General features: G+C 47.4%; 1 protein-coding gene across 1 annotated transcript in view; it reads right to left on the bottom strand.

The window, feature by feature from the left end:
* The window catches only part of CLCN5 (chloride voltage-gated channel 5), a 50,158-nt gene that overhangs the window by 19,177 nt on the left and 7,546 nt on the right, over positions 1–23,435 (bottom strand). The gene's annotated exons all lie outside the window — the stretch shown is intronic.

Here is a 23,435-nt window from a genome sequence, read left to right as displayed (position 1 = left end):
AAGGCTCCTTTCTCTCGAATGAAACATACTGAGACCACTGAGAGAGCCAGTGTGGTGTAGTGGTTAAGAGCAGTGGTTTGGAGTGGTGGACTCCGATCTGGAGAATCGGGCTTGATTCCCTACTCCTCCACACAAGTGGCGAACGCTAATCTGGTGAACCGGGTTGGTTTCCCCACTCCTACACATGAAGTCAGCTGGGTGACCTTGGGCTAGTCACAGTTCTCTTAGAGCTTTCTCAGCCGCACCTACTTCACAGGGTGTCTGGTGTGGGGAGGGGAAAGGAAGGTGATTGTAAGCTGGTTTGATTCTTCCCTAAGCGGTAGAGAAGGTCGGCATATAAAAACCAACTCTTCTTCACTGCACTGCGAGCAACTGTGTGTGTGTTAAGTGCCGTCAAGTGGCTTCCGACTCATGGCGACGAGGGCTCTGGAATTTGGCACCTGGGAAACCTCAAGTTTTACTTTAAAACAAAACAAAATAGTAATCTATGCAGTCTTAATGGCAAGGGTCTCCCAACCTCATTGAACCAGCAGGCGCTTCCACAATTCTGAGAAGGGGTAGTGGGTGCCATCACTAAGCGGAAGCCACTGGGCCCCCTAATGCAAACCCTCCCCCCCTTATCTATTTCTAAAATAAAGTTTCAATTAAATGAAACTTGCAGAGGGGCGAGTAGAACACTGCAATTTTGGAAGGGGGTCAGGGAAATGTCCAGGTAATGGGACAATTGCCAGAGCTTCCTAACATTTATCCAGTGGCCTCAGTTGCCATCTGCAAGTCTTTGCAGGATCAGGAACACTAACGGGAGAGTTCAACTGAAATCAGTAATGTGGGATTCATTAGTCTGTGCACTATGGTCTCTATTTGGTATGCCAATGCATACACTGACTGAAGGGATTCTGGATATAACAGATGCCAGGAGGGTGGGGTGGGTTTCTATAGCTGACTAGGGGAGTTGAAATCCTACATTCTCTTCGTCTCTCATCCTGGTTCCTCTTTTATTCACTTCAGCTTCTCACAGCAAGGATCCTCCCCCCTCCCCTTCTGGTGCTGGTGGCAAAGTAGCACTGGAGCCAAGCTGTGAGCTCAGGAGCATGCGCCTCTTTTAAGTTGTGGCTACTCCCCGAACTTTGTAGAAGGCAGCTGAAGCGAAGCTCTCTTGCCCCCACTGCATTCGAGGAGGAGGAGGAGAAGAAGAGTTTATATGCAGACTTTCTGTACCACTTAAGGGAGACTCAAACCGGCTTACAATCACCTTCCCCTCCCCACAACAGACACCCTGTGAGGTAGGTGGGGTTAAAGAGCTCTAACGGAGCTGTAACTTGCCCAAAGTCACCCAGCTGGCTTTGTGTGGAGGGGCGGGAAAACAAACCTAGTCTACCAGATTAGACCCCCGCCGCTCATGTGGAGGAATGGGGAATCAAACCCAATATTCCAGATCAGACTCCACCACTCCAAACCACTGCTCTTAACCACTACACCACGTTGAGGTCTAAGATGGGAAAGGGCTTTCCTGGGACAGTTTCAAGTTTTCTGTTGCATTAAGAATCCTTAATCAAACACAGAAAGCTGCTCTGCAGCAGCAGAGAACAAGGAAAGGGGTGGGGGAAAGAAACCCAGCATGGCGAGCAGACCAGAGACAGGCCAGTTCAGCCTGTCTGTGCATTGAGAGTTTCCACAAGTCATTCCCAGTCTCTCACTCGTCAGGAAGTCAGGATAACCTGCAATACACCCCTAGCCTCAAGACTCTGCTCCCAAGAGGTGCAAATACAGATCCAAAGCGGCTAGCTACTCTAGTGTAGTGCAAGGTTTCAGATGCAGAGGAGAGGGAGCTCACAACTGCACATGGCTTTCAGGGGCCTGGCTCACCCTTGCACTGTGTCATCGTTGTCCCATGGGTGGCTAAGATGCAAGTGTACAGTTATGGTCACCACACCTAAAAAAGGTAATTACAGAGCTTGAGAAGGTGCAGAAAAGAGCATCAAAATGACTAGGGGACTAGAGCAACGGCCCGATAAGGAGCGGTTAAAACACTTAGGGCTGTTTAGCTTGGAAAGAAGGTGGCTAAGGGGAGACATGATAGAGGCCTATAAAATTATGCATGGTTTGGAGAGAGTGGACAGGGAGAAGCTTTTCTCCCTCTCTCATAATACTAGAATGCGGGGTCATCAGCTGGAGTGTGTCAGATTCAAAACTGATAAAAGGAAGTATTTCTTCACGCAACGGATAGTTAAATTGTTGAACTCCCTGCCCCAGGATGTGGTGATGGCTACCAACTTGGAAGGCTTTAAGAGGGGAGTGGACATGTTCATGGAGGAGAAGGGTATTCATGGATACTAGTTAAAATGGATACTAATCATGGTGCATACCTATTCTTTCCAGGATCAGAGGAGCATGCTGAATATATTAGGTGCTGTGGAGCACAGGCAGGATGGTGCTGCTGCAGTCGTCTTGTTTGTGGACTTCCTAGAGGCCCCTGGTTGGCCACTGTGTGAACAGACTGCTGGACTTGATGGGCCTTGGTCTGATCCAGCAGGGCTTTCCTTATGTTCTTGTTTGTAGAATTGGTGTGAGAACTAGGGGTGAGACGAAAGGGCATTGCCACAGGGGGCCATAAAACTTGGACCCAAATATAATACATGAGCTATCCAGTACTGAAAGGGCTCATGGTGGGAACCATCTTCTGGACCCAAAGAACTTGCAGTGGTCTCAGAACTACAAACCTGCTTTGGACTTTGTGCCCAGTAGGAAAGAAAGGCAGCAGGGCCAAATAAGTTAAAACACTTATAGTCAAAAGAAAGCTGACAAGCACCAAGGGACCGGCTCAACTCCATGAACTGGGACCCCTGGAGAAGGGAATGGAAAGGAGGCTTTATGGTGAGGAATAAGCAGTGTGTGTGTGTGTGCGTGGGGTGGGGGGAATCAGGAAGTACATGACAAACACTTTCCTGAAACATTACGAGCGCTGCAGAATGTGCATGAAGAGAACTGGCAGTAGTGATGCCGGGGGACGAGTTAGCAGGATCCTGGCTTTGGAAGCAGAGTGGAGTGTGCTGAAAGTAAAGGGGGGAAATGCATACGGAGTCTAACTCTTTGGGGGCTTGAGGGGGGCAAAAAAAAAAAAAAAGAGAGTCTGAATCAGCCCAAAGCACCTTCCGGTGTATCTCAGCTGTAGAACAGGCACTGCCTGTAGCAAATACACTCGAGCACAATTAATTACCTTGAACGCTTTGCAAACACTCATAGGAAGAAAAACCACGCCGTTCTGCCACAATCAGTTCCACCGGCAAACAGTTATTTTAAAAAGGTAATGCAAAGCAATTGGACTGTTGTGTCAACACCTTCAGGGCTTGGCCAGATGCCAGTGCCACGCCAGATGGCCACAGCGCAGCTGAAAGTTGGCTCAATTGCTCACGCTGAAGCTGGTGCCATGGCATCTGACAGCGAGATTTCCTAGCCTTGAGGGGCTACTAGCCAGTGAAAAGACAACTCATAGCAGTAAAAAAACACCCCACAGAAACAGCAGCTTTGGCTTCAGAATGAGCATTTGCAAAAGCTATCTGCACACTATTCTTCACGCAACGCAGAGTTAAATTGTAGAACTTCTTCACAAAATGCATAGTTAAATTGTGGAACTTCCTGCCCCAGGATGTGGTGATGGCTGCCAACCTGGAAGGCTTTAAGAGGGGAGTGGACATGTTCATGGAGGAGAGGGCTATTCATGGCTACTAGTCAAAAGGGATACTAGTCATGATGCACACCTATTATCTCCAGTATCAGAGGAACATGCCTATTATATTAGGGGCTGTGGAACACAGGCAGAATAATGCTGCTGCAGTCGTCTTGTTTGTGGGCTTCCTAGAGGCCCCTTGTTGGCCACTGTGTGAACAGACTGCTGGACTTGATGGGCCTTGGTCTGATCCAACATGGCTTTTCTGATGTTCTTATTACACTACTAGAAAACACAATAACACTAGGAAAAGTTGAAGGCAGTAGGAAAAGAGGAAGACTCAGCATGAGATGGATTGACTCAATAAAGCCACAGCTTCAGTTTGCAAGACCTGAGCAAAGCTGCTAAATGATACAATGTTTTGGATGTTATTAATTCATTGGGTTGCCATAAATCAGAAGTGACTTGATGGCACATAACATGCACTCAGCCCTGCAAATTTAAGAGGAGAAGCACAACAAGCACAGCTTAGGCATTTGTTTAATTAGCAAAGTTGATCCTGCCCACAAGATTCAAATTTTCTTGGCTCTCCGACCCAGTCAATGTGCAAGCCCCCTCCCCTTTCTCAAAGTCTCTGGCTAGGCAGCTTACAGCTAAGGCATTCTTCAAATGGCCAAACTTGGAAGTCTACTGGGCAGATTAAAATGCTGAGTATCTGTCGCCTGGGATCCTAGACTGTAATTGAGAGGGCAACAACAAGCTGCTGCTCCCTCCTAGCCAAAGGAAATGCTTATGAAACTGGGCCAACACAGCAGAACATTGTGTATCGAGAAGAGGCCGCCTCCATCTGGAAATACTGGTCCAACGAGCCGTAACACTTCCTTCCAGTACCCACCAACGCACTCAGATACGGACTCTCTTTGGCAACTCTCTTGCTTTTTCTTCCTGTGGCCTGCAGGTGGTGCACTTCCTCACCAGACTGGATATGCCCAGCGCCACATTCACAGCCTGCTCAGCAGTTATGACACAGCAAACCCCTTTGTAAAAGCGTGGTTCATGTGCCCCTTGATGACTCGGAAACCGATGATGCAGACACCCTCCGCTGAAGATATACGGCAGGCTTGGGATGATATCGACATGAATGTTCTTAACTACAGCGGTGGCTCTGAAATGGCTCGTTCACACACACAAATCACTATGATGTTTCAGTCACTGGGTGACGAACACACATGTGCGAACCTGCCCATTTAACACACAACCAACATACAAGTTTACAGCTTGGATTAAAAACACCATGCCTGCCCTCACATTACTTGAGAGAAGCAGATTTTACGGTGGAGAAACTGAGGCCGAAAGACAGTGACTCTTCCAAGGCCACCTTCCCATTTAACTCCTACAGTTGCGTCAGTGTAAGAATTTATATTTTGTGACACTGCACCCACTATGACTCCTGGTTTTCTACAGGCTTGCATGCAAGGTGCAATTCACGCTGGAAACGTCTTATGAACAGCCCCATACTCTAGAGCAAAGGTTCCCAAACCGTGCTCTGCGAAACATCTCCTAGTGCTCTGTGAAGAGATTAGAAAGAAAAATACTGCTGTCATTCGGTTTAGTACATAGGTGCTAGGTGAAAATTAGTGCTCCGTGACAAATTTCTCTCCTGAAAAAGTGCTCCATAACTCAAAAAGCTTGGAAAACTCTGCTCTAGAGTATATGTTCACCTGGTGCATCAAGAGAGAATTTTTCACCACCAAGCTCAGCTCCAAGGGCAGGCTATGGGATCCACAAAAAAGGCATCACCCAACACCGAATGTACCTAAGGCAGCACAAGCCTGCAACATAAGAACAGCCATGCAGGATCAAAGGGGAATGTCCATCTAGCCGAGCATCCCGTTTCCCACAGTGGCCCTCCAGATGCTCTTGAAAGGCCTATAAATAGGGCACAGAGGCCAAGGCCCCCCTGCTATTCAGAAGTACTCCATCTCTGGCTGCAGAGTGATCACGGCCTAGCCTTGTTTGTCTCAAAAAGTTTTCCAATGGCCTTAAAAAAGGTCCCGTACTTTCAAAAAGATAATTTCTGCAGGAATATTATACTAAACCATTCTTTGTTTTAACTTTTAATACTTAATCTCTGTTCTTTAGGAGTCTTATACATACATTGATTATAATAAAAAATATTAAAATGTATTAAATATGTATTAAATGTATCAAAAATGTTTTGTATATATAAAAAATCTTAATACATGCAATTCATACCTATAGGCTGATGAAGCCTCATTTGGTGAAACACAAATAGTTACCTGGGATTTGCGTCCTTTTCTATGCGGTCCTGAACATCCAACTTGTGGGTCCCATCAGGAATAAGAAGTTACCCTTTTCAAGGGATTTTTTGACCTTGGTACCACTAGTGAAACAGAATACAACCGTCGCATTCGTGAGATTGTTCTAGCCGGTTTTGTGGCTTTTGGCTTTGGACTGTGTGTGTACCTATGATCACTATCAGTACATTGTGGGACCATTTTGACCATCTTGACCATTTTGGCTAATTTGGCCACGTTGTCTTTTGTATATATTGTACATAGTTGCTGTTCAGTACCTCTTGTGTGTTTAGTCATATCTTTGCATGTTATCATATAGGTTAGTTAGTCATGTTCTATAGTATGATTCATTTTTTATAAACTGTGCACGTTTAAATATTGAGAGTGCTGTGATTTGTTTTGTTTTGAAGTTAACAAAAGCCCTGGCAGCTTTCCTGGTCCCCAGCACTCAAGAGTGGCTGCTTCGTAATCCCCAGGAATGAGAACATTTAAACAAAAAGCAAGTGGGAACGCTTTTGCCAGCTGCTGGAGTAAACAAGCAAGCAACAGAGAGAAAGGAACAGGGTTTGGCCAGATGCCAATGTTTAAAAACAAGGAAGACAGCGACGGAAGGGGTGAAACAAATGTACACATACACACTCTCCAGCGAGTGGTTTTCCCTTGTCAGAAAGACAACTGGGAGAGCCACCGTCAGCGGATGCATCCGTTGCCGACAGCAAGTTCAACTTCCCCAGCCGTCAACTACCACCATATACACAAATGTCATCACCACCCCATCCTACCATTAGGAGAAAATGCTCCTAACATAAGATGTCCAAGATTGGGGACATCAAGATTACATTATGTGACTCTAGTAGTAAGGTAAAGGTTCCCTGTGCAAGCACCGGGCCATTCTTGACCCACGGGGTGACGTCACATCCCGACGTTAACTAGGCAGACTTTGTTCGCGGGGTGGTTTGCCAGTGCCTTCCCCAGTCATCTTCCCTTTACCCCAGCAAGCTGGGTACTCATTTTACCAACCTCGGAAGGATGAAAGGCTGAGGCAACCTTGAGTCGGCTACCTGAAACCAACTTCCGTTGGGATCGAACTCAGGTCGTGAGCAGAGCTTCGACTGAAGTACTGCAGCTTACCACTCTGCACCCCGAACCTCAGTCTTTTTGCAAGGTGGGGCTTGAAAGTTAAATGTTCTTATCAAGCGTAAAAAAGAACAGAGGACTGTTCAAGGTGGGGCTTGAAAGTTAAATGTTCTTATCAAGCGTAAAAAAGAACAGAGGACCTTTCCTTCCACATGCTGAATTCTCTTTGGCTTACCCTCCCCAACATCCAACTGATGAATAAAGAATACATTATCGGCCACCACTGTGCAGAGGCATGAAACTCACAGGCTGACTTGGGCCACACACAATTTCTCAGACCTAGCCTACTTCACAGGTTCATTGTCATGATAAAATGGAGAAGGAGAGAACCATGGTTGGCACCTGGAGCTCCTTGGAGGAAGGGGGAAATGTGATTTTTAGATATAGCCCTCAGATCCAAGACCCTGCCTCTTCAATAAAAGACAGGGATCCTTCGGCACACTAGGAACATGGCCTCGTGAGGAGATTCTTCTCCAGCAGGACTGGCCGGCTGCCACTCCGAATGAAGATTTGTTGCACTTAGGCCTATTCCAATAATTATCAGTTTTGGTGCAGCGAAGGTGATACAGGAACAAGAAGAACTTCATGCACATGTGATGAAGCCAAAGCACATCTCAAAGGAACATCCGGCAAAACTGCTGCACATGATCTCCATGGGACACGGGGCAAGGAACAGCTTTCAAGTCAACGCGCTTAGTGTCATTTTACCAGAAAAATGCTCCCAACATCCCAGCAGATTTCGATCAATTTTAGTGCCCCCCCACAAAAGTTTGGGGGTCCCGCTGGGGGTTTGCACATTGGAGCAAAGGCAGAAAGAGAGGCCAAAACTGGCAACAGTGCTGACTGAAGGGAGGACCTTTCTTCTTGTGTGCCACAAACAAGTCACATTTGAAACCATATCAGTACTTTGGGGATACCCTTTCCGGAAGAACCTGAACACTAGCAAGTGTTCCCCCACATTCGCCTGGCCTTCTGCTGCCATTTCTTTGGACACTCAAGGGCTTGTTAAGACCACGCCAGGTCCCCATTAAAATCACTGTGCAACAAAGGGGCCTACAGCCGACCTCACCTTGCTCCTGAAAGCCTCCCTTTTTATGTTGACAGTGGCATAACGAAAGCCGCCAGATCCTCCCAGGGAGCCGGAGCGTATAGCAGCCCTTAGCAACAGCTGCTCCTTCTCCTTTTTATTATAGCTATGTGGGTGTTGCTGGGTGTTTGCAAACTGAAACCGCATCTCCCATCCCCTCCACCCCCTCACGTGCTGAATCACAGTGAGACCCCTCGTCTACACCCTTAACAGGTGCCGCACAGAGCTGAACGCTGACCTCTCACAACTTACGCGCACACACAGAATGGCAAATAATCCAGACGCAAGAATCTGGTATCACTTCAGCTGACGGGACAGCAATTTCCTTTTTGAGACACTGTTGGAAATAGGGTGGCTGACCACCAGAAATCCAGGCAAGCCACTCTGCTAAAAAAAGCCACAAGTCTACTGGCTGCGACTCATTAACCCCCCCCACACCATACACAAAACCCTTCATATGCCGTTACAAAGGTGTGCAATCCATGCCTCGTACCCCTAAATGCCTTCAACTGTCACTTGGAATATTTCCCAGATGGCTGGAAATGTCTGTTGGCCTGGACCTCCTCCACTTCGCCCTGGCACCTTCTTTTCCTCCAGGAATGGATGATACTCTTGCATCTAGGCTTAGGTGCCTTAACTTTATTTATAATCTCTTTCATTCACCCAGCAGAGGCTGCTGAAGCATCTTCATCAACCAAGGTGCAAACCAAGAGGGCAGGGATCTGTGAAGGTGTATTTGGCACAGAGCCTTCTGGCCCATTGCAGCTGATGGTATAGCCCCGATTGCAGACCCAGAGGCAGAAGGAGCTCAGAAGAAGAAGAGTTGGTTTTTATACGCTGACTTTCTCTACCACTTAAGGAAGAATCAAACCGGCTTACAATCACCTTCCCTTCCCCTCCCCACAACAGACACCCTTTGAGGTAGGTGGGGCTGAGAGAGCCGTGACTAGCCCCAGGTCACCCAGCCGGCTTCATGTGGAGGTGCGGGGAAAACAAACTGGTTCACCAGATTAGCGTCTGCTGCTCATGTGGAGGAGTGGGGAATCAAACCCAGATTAGAGTCCATTGCTCCAAACCACTGCTCTTAACCACTACACCACACTGGCTCTCAGGAGGATTCAGGAGCTGGCTGTTGGTAAAGGTTTGACAGAAAGTGATTGGTTCCCACTCCACGTTTGTTACTGATCTCAGCTGCCTTCAGTATTCAGCTCACACTGGGAGGGAGTTAAAGGTAAACACAAGTGTGCTCTTGCAAGGGAGAGAGGAAGGGTACCCGGGATGCATATGCTGCCAGATCACTGGGAGCATCTGATAACCCATGCAGTTTGCATGGGTGGGGGGAGATACAAAGGAATCCAAACCCATAGTCCCTGTGTGCCACTGGGGAGTTGTGAGTTCCCTCACTGCTGCCTCAGTGGCTGTATTCCCTGTAGGTCTGCCTGGTCCCTCTTTGCCACCAGTGGGAGGTTTTTGGGGTGGAGCCTGAGGAGTTTAGGGAGGGGAGGGACCTCAATGCCATAGAGTCCAATTGCCAAAGCGGCCATCTTCTCCAGGTGAACTGATCTCTATTGGCTGGAGATCAGTTGTAATAGCAGGAGATCTCCAGCTACTACCTGGAAGTTGGCAACCCTAATCCCCTGTGTTTGGCAAAAGGCTGGTGCTCCCAAGCCCCTCCTACTCCAAGACCTGAACCTTGTGTGGGAGAGGTCCTGGCAGTTCTATCGGCATGACGCGTGCAGACTGAGCTACATGAGCATGCGAATGCTGTGGCTGGAGTAGTCATGTTTCCTTCCCTGTGCAAAAGGGAAGTTGGTTGCAGGAAGGGACACAAATCGATATCTACAGAACTGCCTGGAGTATATTTACCCCAGGGTTCCTCCTAGCCACACTGGGGGAGAGTGCTGTTTGCCTCCTTAGGGTGTTCTATGTAGAGGCAATGGTGGCTTTATTGGGGGGTCATCGCCACCTTAGCGTGACTACTTGTCAACCATCTCTGTCATATGAGTGTTTGCAGTACACCACAGGGATCGGTGGCTTGTGGTGGGTGGCTGTGGCTCTCCACATCATGGTGGGGTTTTTTGGTTGCATATTTGCCCTCTGCTGAGCAGGCATGGGATACCAGCTAGCACCACAGGTACCACACTGGCAGTGGGGTCATAAGACTAAGCTGTTACTTCCTTATCAAACCTAAACTTATTTTACTGCTTTAACGTAAAATGCATTATTTACAGGTTACCACGTAAACAAAACAATGTTAAAGTCCCAGAGAGGTAGCCATGTTAGTCTGTTGCAAGTAAAAACAAACAGGAGTATGATGGCACCTTAAAGACTCACAAAATGTCATTCCAGCATACGCATTCAGGGACTAGAGCCAATTTCTTCAGTTACTATACGTCTTCATTTTCTACAAGCAACAGTGCAATGCCCACTCTCTCTAGTATTTGCAAAAATAAACTACTGCACACTATGCTACCTTAGAACAAGTATCCTGAACACACAAACCTGATTCATACTGAGTCATATCTTTGGTCCATCAGGGTCAGAACTGTTTACTCTAATAGGCAGCTGCTGTTTAGGGTCTCAGGCAGTTTTCTTCCACATTACCAGTACCTGATGCTTTTTTTTAACTGAAGATGCTGGGGATTAAACCTGGGACTGTCTGCATGCAAAGAGATGCTTAACCACTGAGCCATACCCGCCCCCGTCTTAGTTTTTGCTATTTGAGGGGTAGGGAGAAAAGACTGAAAATAGAAAGCAACGTTTGTAGTAAACACAAGTGTGAAACTCAGACAGAAATTGTCTCAGTTGCAACAAGACTAGCAGAATATTTATATTGTACAACATGAAAAACAATGAACTCTTCAATACTATATAATCATTATACACATTAAAGCATTAACTGTGGACAAAATTAGCCACAGTTAAATAAATGTATCATATACTGCATATGTCTACAGTATATACGAGCATTGTCTAATGCTGTAGATAGTCTGGCATAAACATGATACACATTTTGAGTGACTAAGCCTTGCCTTTAAAAGCAAAACTCATTCCCAAAGAAGACATTTTTCATATAGGTTTTCCCCCCAGTGCGCCTCCAAATTTGTATTTTCATCTCTATTAATATTCTTGCAAGATCTGTTCTAAAATATTACTTCTATGACTGCAGATAGCTTTAGATAGCTTTGTTTGCTCTCCTGGGCAGACTCACCCTGGCCATGACTTCTGCTCTGAAGGTCCTCCTACTATAACTGAGCGCTGGAAAACTGCAAGGCCAGAGATCCCATGCCCCAAAGACAAAAATGATGATTATAGATAAGTTAGCCAATCAGCTAAAGTGAAGTTAGATGACACTAGCAGCTCTAAGGCAAATTTTCAAGCAAGATGCATGACTGCATTTTCCATGAACTGACCAGCTTCTTTGAAGGTCTCCCTACACTGAATTGCTTCCTGCTCTCTGACTGAAATCCCAGAATATACGCTTGCTGCTTTACCCACTGACATTGCACCATCAGAGTCTGACGATTTCCTGCAAGCAGCAGAACACTGCCTTCCTCTTCTGAAAAATCAAGACTACCCCATATGAGATCCTGTCTTTAACAACGGGTGGGGGGGGGATATCTTAGAAGGAGCACCAGGCAAACTTTCTGTATTGACCAAGATTTCTTCTCTGGATGCTGAATTTTCAAAAGATGTCACACGCTCCAGACATCAATTTATTCGAGACTATGCCAGAATTCAAAAGATCTGAAGAACTCCGTTGTTGTTTTTCAAATTAAGGAGTGTGTTAAGTCAACTCCTCTCTACTGTTCAGAGAATTCAGCCTTCTAAACTAGGATAACAGCAAGATACATTAATGTTGTCCCTTAGCCACAAAGGGACACCCAGAAAAGACATGCCAACCTTCAGCCTGGTTATTAATGGCTTGCCTTTCCCCCTTCTTGCTGTCCTTCAGATATCACTTTTCTAACAGATTGCCAGAACTCTCTAGCATAATCTTTTGGAAGGACATGACAGGCCAAGTTCCTGGTCAAGCTCCTCCCTCTCCCAGGTTTAGGAATTCCTTGGACCACTCATCCAGAGGTAAACCAGCAGGTGCAGCCATCACAGCCCTTTGTGTTTTCACAACCTGCTCTGAACTTCCCAGCAGGCAAGTCTATTGGATGAACTTCATCACTGCAAACCAATGACCGAGCACGCAGCAGGAAACCTTTTTTAAAAAAGCACACTACTCGGACGAATAGTTTTGGAGAACATCCCTGAAAGACTCAAAATACAACAGCTTCAACTTTCAAATGCTGTTTGCAAAGAACAGAAAGGGGAAACAAACAGGAAATAAGGTAGTTGTCTAAAATGGACCCTGGGCATCTGCTGCAAGATGCAGGAAAACGGAGCCTTGTGTACTCACCGTGACAGCTCCTTCTGTTCTGGGTTGAAGGGCATCTTGTCAATCGCGGGTGTTGCCATCACGTGCCCAGGGAAGCAGGACTAAAAAATTTTTTCTTCAGCTTCCTGTCTCCCTGGGCAGGAAACCCAGTTTTTGGACTCGCTAAGCTAAGGAGACAGGTAAGTGCACGCAAACAGCAAGCAACACAATGCACTTATAACAAACTATGAACTCTTATGAACAATAACACATAAAGGACAACCAGGAAAGGGTTCCATAATTGACTTTAGAAAAAGATGGCGGACATAGGGAGTAACCTGTCGCAACAGTAATTTTGAAGATGCCCCAAAACATCTAACCCCTCTGACCCACAGGAACTTTAAGTCTTGGAACTAAATGGGCGGGCAAGATGCCCTTCAACCCAGAACAGAAGGAGCCGTCACGGTGAGTACACAAGGCTCCGTTCTCGGTTCTGGGTGGAAGGGCAACTTGTCAATCGCGGGATATCCAAGAGCTAGAATACTGGGTGGGATTTAGGACTTATCCAAGACCTGCTGCAGAACCCTTCTACCAAAGGCTGCGTCCGCAGAGGCCATGGAGTCAATCTTGTAATGTTTAATGAATGTAGAGGCCGTAGACCAAGTGGCCGCCCTACATATCTCATCAACAGAGGCTTGCCTATTAAAAGCCGCTGAGGTAGCAGCACTACGCACTGAGTGTGCGGTGGTCCCTGTTGGGGGAGGGATCTTACAAGCCTTGTAGGCTTCAGTAATGCACTGTCTGACCGCTGCACTGATAGCAGAGCTAGACATTTCCCCCCCTTTGGATGGGTTAGTTAAGGAGATGAACAGCGCGTCTGATTTTCTAATGGGAGCAGTGCGCTTGAGGTATACCTTTAGGAGCCTTCTCAAATCTAAATGGTGCCATTCCCTTTCTTTGGGATGGGTGGGATCCGGGCAAAAGGAAGGTAAGTGAATCTCTTGAGAACGGTGGAATAAAGAATTCACCTAAGGAATGAAGGTGGGGAATGAAGGCCTGAGGACCACTTTATCTTTGTGAAATATACAGAGGCCCTCACGTGCGGACAGTGCCCTCAGCTCGGAGACTCAACGAGCAGAAGTTACCGCTGTGAGGAAGATGGCCTTCACTCTCAACATCCTTAAGGGGATTTCCTGAAGCGGCTCAAAGGGAGGTCATGTCGCATTAAGCACCACGTTGAGATGCCATGTAGGGAAGCGATGGACAACTGGAGGTCTAGTTTGAACCACCCCTTTTAGGAAAGATATAATGTGTGGATGTCTAGACAGTGGTGAGTTATCCATCAAGGATAACACAGTGGACAGTGCCGCCACCTGTCTGCGTAAGGTGGAGGCTTTGAGACCCATTTCTACTCCCTCGTGGAGAAACTCGATTATGGGTATCTCTGGGGATAGCGGGTCGACGCATTTGCGCCTACACCACAGTACAAAGGCTCGCCACGAGGTATTATAGATCCTTCTAGTGGATGGTCTTCTGGCCTCTATCATGGTGTCGACCACCGCTGTAGAATATCCTTCCTCTAAGAGGGATTTCCTCTCAATTTCCACGTGGTTAAGCGCAGCCATTGAGGGTCTGGGTGGAATAGGGGACCCTGATGGAGTAAGTCCAGGGTGATTGGGAGTTCCCAGGGTGGTTGGACTGACAACTCCCGTAGGCTGGGGAACCATGGTCTCCTCGGCCAAAGAGGAGCAATGAGGATAACTGTTGCTCCTTCCTTCCTGATCTTTCTTATTACCCTCGGGAGGATGGGAATGGGAGGGAATGCAAAAAGAATTTCTTTGGGCCATGGGGACATGAGAGCGTCCATGTTCTCCGCTTCCGGATGGAAATAACGAGTGAGAAACCTTGGGAGGAGGTGATTGCTTTCTAAAGCAAACAGATCCACCCTGGGCTGACTGAACCTCTGAACTATCTGTTCGAAGACCGACCTGTTGAGGGCCCATTCGCCCTCGTCTAGCACTTGTCGACTCAACCAGTTGGCCTGGAGGTTGAGGACCCTGCTGATGTGTTCTGCTGACAGAGACAACAGATTCGATTCGGCCCAGGATAGAATGGTCTCCGCTTCCTGATGTAACCTGGAAGACCTCGACCCCCCCCCTGCTTGTTGAGGTAGGCTTTGGCTGATGTGTTGCCGTCTGGACCAAAATGTGTTTATGACGGAGGAGGTGCTACCAATCGGATCGCCCTGAGTTCTAAAAGATTGATGCGCAGTTTTCTTTCTCCTGTGGACCAGAACCGCTGGGTCATGAGGTTTTGGCAGGTGGCTCCCCACCCTTCCAGACTGGCATCTGCATAAATTTGTATCTGATTCTCTATGACGAAGTGCATCCCCTTGTTCAGGTTGGTGTACTTGCACCACCACAGGAGCGAACATCGGAATATCAAGGGAAGCGGGATTGTCTTGTCTCTGCTTTGAGTAATGAGATCCTGGTGAGGTTGTAGCAGTCTCTGAAGTGGCCTTGGGTGAAATCTGTCCCATGGTACCGAGTTGAGGCAGGCTACCATTTTTCCTAGTAGTTTGGCCAGAGTCATAAGTCTGCCCTGACTGGAGCTGATTGTGGTTTGAATCATGGATCGTATTTTGACAATTTTGTCCTGGGGGAGAATCACTAGATTCTTGTGGGTGTCTAGGATGACCCCCAGGTGTTCCAATCTTTGTGTCGGAATTAGATGGCTCTTCTCCATGTTTACGAGAAAGCAGTGGTTGGTGAGGATCTGAATCACCCTGGTGGTGTGAGACAACGCTTGTTCTCTGGTATTTGAGCAAATCAGTATGTCGTCTAGGTAAGGAAAGATGGTTATTCCTTCCTGACGAAGTAATGCCACCAGTGTCACTAGAATTTTTGTGAAGACACGGGGAGCAGATGCCAGGCCAAAGGGGAGTGCCCTGAACTGGTAATGTTTCTTGGAGTAGCAAAACCTGAGGAACCTCCTGTGAGTCCGGTGTATTGGGACATGGAGGTAAGCCTCCTTCAGGTCCAAGGAAGTTAGAAATTGGTCTATTTGCAGGGCTTCCAAGATGGATCGGAGTGTTTCCATGCGGAATTTTCTGTATTTCACCCTCCTGTTGAGATGTTTTAGGTCTAAGATAGCTCTCCAGTCCCCATTTTTCTTGGGGACTGTAAAGAAAATCGAATATACCCTGCTGCCCAGTTCTGATAGAGGAACTGGTTCTATGGCCTGTATTTGTAATAGATGTGAAATGGCCTCCAGAGTTCTCTGGTGCTTTTCTTTTCGAATTGACCTTGGGGAGTTTACGAATTTGTCATTGGGGAGACTCGTGAATTCTATTAGGTATCCCGTGGATATGAACTGAGATAACCAGGCATCCGTGTAGGACCTCTCCCACTTTGCGTGGAATTGTAGGAGCCTGCCCCCAACTTCCGGATACCTGGCGTCACTGTTTTGTGTTCTTGGAGAACTTGTCTACCCTATTGTTTGCAAACTGTTGGTGTCCCGGGGGGGGGGGGAAATCTGCCGCCCCCTCTACGAAAGGAGCCCCTGCTGTTGTTACTCCATGCACCCTACAGTTGTCTGGCCTAAAAGGTGCCAGAGTGCGGGATGATCAGAAGTTGGGAAATGAAGTTGAGGACTTCCCATCCTTCTTGTATGATTTTGGAAGGACCTTCTTTTTATCTTTATTCTCTACTAGAATCTTTTCTAGTCTGTCCCCAAAAAGCTTCCCTCCGGTAAAAGGATATGACATAGTCAAAGTCTTAGTTTTAATTTAATTTTGCCAGGGCTGGATCCAGAGTGCCCTTCTAATGGCAATATTAGATGAGGTGGCCCTGGCCGCGAAGGACATGGCATCCAGGGACGCGTCTGCCATGAAGGCAGAGGCCTTGATGAGTCTATTGAGTCCCTCTGATAATTTACGATTGTCTCCTGTGTAAAGCTGTATTATTTTTCTGAGCCACACTATTGTGGTTCTAGCCATAATAGAAGTAGCTGCGGAGGCTTGGCTGGCCAAAGTAGAAGCCTCATGGACTTTTTTGGATAGGATCTCCGCCTTCCTGTCTATCGGGTCTCTGATTGTCCCCATGCCATCCTCAGAGGGGAGGTCTGGGGAGTGGACCGCTGCTACAGGAGCGTCTATCAGGGGAAGTTGGAAGAGAGCCATGGCTTGTGGCACCATGGTATAGAGCTTCTTCGTGCTAGCGGGGAACTGTCTATTGGCTAGAGGTTTATCAAATTCGGTCTGAACCTGGTTCTCGAAGAATTCTGGAAAGGGAATTGTGAGGGAGTGCTCTGTTCCATGTCTGGACTGTCCGTACAAGCGACAGCCCAGGTCTCTGTCAGATCTCTGTCAGTAGAAGGGTTCAGGCCTTGGCTGGTCTGTTTCCCATTTAGGCCCCAGCTGGAATGTCCCGTTCACTTTCCTTTCCTCATTCCTTCCTCCCTCCTCCGATCTTGGCTTTCTCAGGCTTGAGTTAATGAGCTCCTCTGATGTCTTTGATGTGTATTCAGTAGCTTAGCTTAGCACTGCTATCTCTTGGTTCTCAAAACATGTAACCGCCATCTGCATTATGAAACAGTTTATATTCTAGCCCTTTTGACTATGTGAGCACTTGTAGCTTTGGACCATGTAGGCCCTGATCTTACCTGAAGCCTTCCAATAAACTTACCTGCTTCTGAACGGTCGTCTGAGCGAGTGATTTTATGGAAATTGCCCAGGGAGGTTGGAGAACCTCACAGGAATTTCCCAGACTTGAGGTTTGGTGCTTGGGAAAAATTCCTTAGTTCCTTTCTTTTTGGATTTTTGTCTTGGACTCTGCGATAGGGACCGGATCCTCATTAAGGTCCAGGGCTATTAAGGCCTTGTTTAACAAGCTCTGGAAATCCTCCACCAAGAAGAGGGGAGGATGTTGTTCCTCTAACAAAACAGGGTTGTCCTCATCAGAATTGAATTCGCCCTCTTCTTTGCTCTCTGTGTCAGAAACTACTGAGGATAAATCCTCCGCAGGTTGTAGAGGTTGGGAGCCAGGCTGGGCTTTTAGAGCCGCCTTGGTGCGCCATTGTGAAGAAAGGCGTCCTTCCTGACCTCCCTGCTCCTGTTGAGGGGGAGGGGGAATAGAGTGAGAGGGGCCTGGGTCGTCGCCCTGTAAGATAGGGGCAATGGACTCTTTGAGGGCAGACATCATTTGAGCCTGTCGATCTAACACCCCGTTAAACAAATCAAGCATCTCCCTTCATGAAACAGGAGCCTCGTGCTCCGATTGAAATACATTACCCCTCTGTTGCCCATCAGATATGGATGAGGTGCCTTCCATCAGTGGGCTTCTTGGGCCGAGGAAGCTCCTGGCGCCGTCGCGCGCATTTCGCCGCCATGCACACCATTTTGAGGCGGCTCGTCCGAGCGCGCCTTCTTTGGAGCCGCCGGTCCCTCAGAGCCACGTGCCGTGGAACCACCGTTCCGGCCGCTGGCATTCTCCCTATGACGTCGCCCTGTCGAGGCGACGAGGGCTAAGTCGTGATCTTCCTCGGACAGAAGGTCTGAGTCAGAATCCCTCCTGCCGTCCGCCATCTTGCCAAGCAGAGCGAAGTGTGGGAGCGGAGACGGAAAGTTGAAGCGACTGGGAAGGGGAGGGGGCGGCCGTGGCCGTAATCGGGAAGCGGTAACAACGAAGGGAAGTCGGACAAACAGGAGGAAAGGTAAGCTAGACACAAAGGTAAGCACACAAAGAAAAGTTCTGAGGTAACACGGAGTTCACTAACGAAGCTGCCACCCTAACCAAGGCAGGACGGAAACTGGGTTTCCCGCCCAGGGAGACAGGAAGCTGAAGAAAAAAATTTTAGTCCTGCCTCCCTGGGCACGTGATGGCAATACCCGCGATTGATAAGATGCCCTTCCACCCAGAACCGAGAATGAGGACATTCTGTATGCCTAGTTAAACTTGCAGAAACAGAAAGCTTTGAGCTGGTCATGTTCCTGCAGTACATGATGGGCTCCTTAATGTCAGCCTGCTGAAATGTATACTGCTGATCCTTTAAGCTCTGTGGGCAGATGTTTACCTAAGTCTACTCCAAACTTAAGTCCTGGATACAAGGGGCCTTAGGCAGGTCCAAGGAGAGGCAGGGTTACCAGCAGTGAAGCTGAAAGCAAAAGCAAAGCCAAAAGGTCCAATATGAGCAGAAATAACCTTGAGGACACAGCTAGGCTGGATTGCAGCAGAAAAACCCAAGGCTCATCTCCATACCGAGCTTCCCAGGCTGGTTTAAGGAAGTGGCAGAGCTAGAGGAGGAGGAGGAACAGGCAAGGAAGAAACCACAGAACTGTCAGCACAAGAGGGAAAGACTCCTTTGCATGGCTTAGATATCCTCCTTGCCTGGTTATCTAGTCTACTCACAAAGAGGGTTGCCAGCTCTGGCTTGGGAAATACTTGGGTATTATGAGGGTGCAGGCTGGGGTGGGCAGTTTTGGAGGGGAGAGACCTCATCAGGGTATAATACCATAGAGTCCACCCTCCAAAGCAGCCATTTTCTCCAGGGGAACTGATCTTGGTAATCTGGAGATCAACTGTAATAGCGGGAGGTTGGCAGCCCTACTCACAAAAATGTATGTAACACCTTCACCACAAAGTGGTATGCATGATTTAAAACAGACTTTGTAAAACACGCACAAGTTTGGATCTATTTTGGCTTTTTCAAAATGGCAGCAAACAGTTGAAAGGCAGGACAAGAAGCACCAACTCTCCAAAACCACAGTGGAAGAAGACTGGCTTTGCTTGTTTGTGGAGTACAGGTAGCGATGGAGGAAAAGGAAGACCTATTGGTGCAGGTTTGAGAGTTCAGGAGCTACAACAGATAAGGCCCTGCTCTGCATGGAAGCTGGTTCAGCCTCCATAAAAGAGAGAAACTGAAACAGGATGTGGGAGGCTAATATGAGTGACGGCACCTGAGATAACTGGGACCCTGGGCCATTCAGATCTAGAAAACTCAAAAACAGCACCTCAACTTGAGCGCAGAAACAAAGGGATCATGACTGCATGCCAATATGGCCAAGAGCCAGGCAGGCAAGACCTGGGTACAAAACCTTTTGCTGAGGATCAAGCATTTGGAAAGCCTTTCCCTCCCCATAAAGGGACTATTGGCACCCCAATATATAAAGTACTCAGCAAGACGAGCGGGCATCACCAGGGCCGTATTCTTCAGCCTCCTCCATGGAAAAATCTCCTGGCAAACCCACCAGACCCAACGTTTTTGGTCATCATCACAACTGAAGCACTCTCCAGGTCAGTGCCTGAGATGTTGCTTGCATTAAATGACCAGTACGCAGCAGGTAACCTCAACAGCGCTTTGCAATACGGTACAGGAGGAAGGGATTTACTCTGTGAAGGCAGAAGAATTGCACTGGTCACGTACAAGCTTTCTGAATCCCAGCCTCAGCAGAGGAGGAAATATTTATCTAGGCAAATGCAAAACAAATTAACACAATTCCAAACTGGTAGCCGTTTTAGTCTGTATTGGCAAACAGAACAGGTGTCCAGTGGCACCTTAAAGACCAACAAGAATTTATCCCCAGAATAAACCCATGTGAATCAGAACTCAAATACATCTGACAAAGTGAGCCCTGACTCACAAACACTGACACAAGAGATTACAGCGGTGGAGCGCGCTGGAAGAGAAGCAGCACATTCTTGCTCACTCCCCAAACCACAGAATCCAAGCTGTAAGAACAACTTAACATGAAATCCCTTCACATAAAAGATGTGACCCAATTTTCCAGGAAACCATTGAGAAAGTTGAAAGACTGCATCGCCTCCAGAAGCCAACAATTGTGCAGATAACTTTTCCTTGGAAATCTCTAGCTACTGCCCTCAATAAAGGCAGACCTGTGAGCTATCACTCCAAGTTCCTTCCTTTATGCATAATAAGCCCAAGCTGTTGGTAAAGCACTGGTGTGATGATCTGAATCACACATGTCGCAGTAGACAGCATCTTCCCATGTGCCTGCCAGATTATTATAAATTGTTAGTAAAAACCTGATAAAACACAGAGCATCTCTTGGGGAGGGGCTGTGGCTCAGTAGTACAGTATCTGCTTGTCTTGCAAAACATCCCAGGTTCAATCCCTGGTATCTCCAGTTAAAGGGTCTAGGCAAGTAGGTGATGTGAAAGACCTCAGCCTGAGACCCTGAAGAGCTGCTGCCGGTCTGAGTAGGCAATACTGACTTTGATGGACCAAGGTTCTGGTTCAGTATAAGGCAGCTTCATGTGTTCATATGGTATCTCCACAAAAGCCCTAGAAAATAGAAACCAGAGACTCCAGCATGAAGCTACTGAAATGGAATTCAAGAAGTTTGATTTAATCTTGCAAGTGCTTAGGATCCTCGGCCTTGACAGGTGCTGTTAACTAGCTTAGCAAAATGAAGGAAATCGCATTCACCACAACTTCTGCTATTGTGAAGGGTCTCTATATTTTTCTTCATTGCATTTGAACTTTATCTCTCACCTTGCTTTTCCAGCAGTTCAAGAACCTTTCACCCCGATGATTACCAAGTTATTTTCAACATAACCTCATGTACTATCTGCTTAGTGCAGACCCACCACACATATATGACCAAGTGAGCTCTAGTTCACAACAGCTTATGCTGGAATTAAAAAAAAAACCTTTGTCATTTATGTGTCACAAAGCCCTGGGCATATTATTCCTAATATAACACAATTAATGTGTGTGGTGCCTGCATAGATACACCTGGGCCAAGCAAAATCTGAATTCAAGGGCTCTGTCTAAATTATGTAAATGAGGCAAAAAAAAAATTCAGAGAGTCCAGCTTTCCAGATGCAGAAGGCAAACGGTAGGTGGTTCTCTTCGCCACAGACAGCTGGCTGGCGACTGCTGGAAGGAAAGCGCTGGGCCTTTGGCAAGGCAGTTCCAGTGTTCTGACTGCAGGGACCAGGGACCTGCCCTCCAAACTCAAGAGCTGCTGATTTGATCTGAGCACCTGAAGGGGCTTTAGATTGGTGTTCCACAATCTGTCAGACCCATCACCAACCACAGCAAGTAACAAGCTGCTTTCAAAAATGGGTGGCATTTTTTAAAAATTCTTTCTGTATATAGAGAATCTGTCCACTTCAACATCTTGTCTACAACAGCAGCCAGCCACATGACTCTGCGAAGCCCACAATCAGAACACAAAGGTAACATTTGTTTGATTCATGGCATCTGGCAATCAGAGAAATACTATGTCTGAACATGGAGATTCCATTTAGCTATCATATTCCCTGAGTTTCATAAGCCTTTCTGAACGCTATCTAAGCTACTGGGCCTTATCAAATCTGGTGGCAGTGAGTTCCATATATGTGTCGCCTGAGAAATGGCACTTCCATTCCAAATCTGGTGATTTTGATTGGGTGGTCCCAAGATATAGTGTTAGAAGGGGAAAAGAACCCCCCACACACACACACAAACACTTTTTGTTTTGTTTTATAAACCTCTGTCACATCCCTACCCCATCCCAGTCCCCTTTATCCTACACTTCCCTTTCCTCAACTCACAGATTGTTCCAGTTGGCCTGGCACCATGGGGTTTGCTGTGAGGGTTCAATGGAGAGAACAAGAAAATCCCACTGGGCAAGGGCAAGCCTTGGCTGCCAGTTCTAATGTGCTTCTCGGGATCCCTACCTCAGATTCCTGATGGAGTATGGGGATTGTTTGTAAACAAGATGCCAACATGACTAAACAGCAAGTTCCCCAGGAGCTCCATCCTACATCCAAAGGGTTTGGGCAATTATGTCCCTCCCACTGTATTTAAACAGACTGCCAAAACATAGGAAATGAGGCACCCAGTTTGATAATGAACACTCTGGCATTTAGCACTAAGCCTGAGGGAGCGTGCTTGATGCCGGAGCCTGAAACGCCAGGATGAAATACCACGGGCCCAAACTACAATTTGGGACAAATTTATTCTGAGCCAAGGATCTTAGAGCTTTGTCACTGGGCACCTTTATCAGTAGGGCAACATATTCCATGCAAGTGAGCAAGCGAAACTGGAAGGGAGGTGACGGGAAGAAGGTTGGGAAATTCTGTGGCAACTCTTCTGCCATCACCAACCATGCCACAGGCCAGCAAGGGGTGGGGACTGCCATCAAAAGTGACCATGGGCAAGGCTGCATTTATTGGATGCAACCCCATTCACCGATGAGCAGTCCAAACACTGGGTAAGACAACAGGGCAGGGTGCACAGAGCTGCTAAGGGTGTGTGTGTGTGGTGGTGGGGAGAATGGTTCCCTCTCCATAGCTGAAGAAACTGCCGCCATGTATTTAGGTGTCAGCATGAAATTTCCAGTTCCAGAGATAGTTCTTAGCTCATTTTCCTCACACATACATAACAATGAGAGAATGGGAAATATTTCTCTTATCAAGTCCAGCAGTCTGTTCACACAGTGGCCAACCAGGTGCCTCTCGGAAGCCCACAAATAAGATGGCAGCAGCATCCCTGACTGTGTTCCACAGCACCTAATATATTCGGCATGCTCCTCTGGACCTGGAGAGAACAGGTATGCATCATGACTAGTAGCCATTTTGAATAGTAGCCATGAATAGCCCTCTCCTCCATGAACATGTCCGCTCCCCTCTTAAAGCCTTCCAAGTTGGCAGCCATCACCACATCCTGGGGCAGGGAGTTCTCTCTCTCTCTCTCTCTCTCACACACACACACACACACACACACACACACACAGAGGAGTACTTCCAGTTTCAAAGCATTTCCACAAGGAACCATCCCCACAAATAGGTCTTCCTAAATGGAACCAAGCTCTCTTGGTGGCTGCGCAGACACACAGACAAAGGTTTTCTGAAA

This window comes from Euleptes europaea, chromosome 13, assembly GCF_029931775.1.
Source record: "Euleptes europaea isolate rEulEur1 chromosome 13, rEulEur1.hap1, whole genome shotgun sequence".
Lineage (NCBI taxonomy): Eukaryota > Metazoa > Chordata > Lepidosauria > Squamata > Sphaerodactylidae > Euleptes > Euleptes europaea.
Note: the sequence above shows the minus strand (reverse complement) of the source record. Positions and strands in the feature narration are given on the sequence as shown.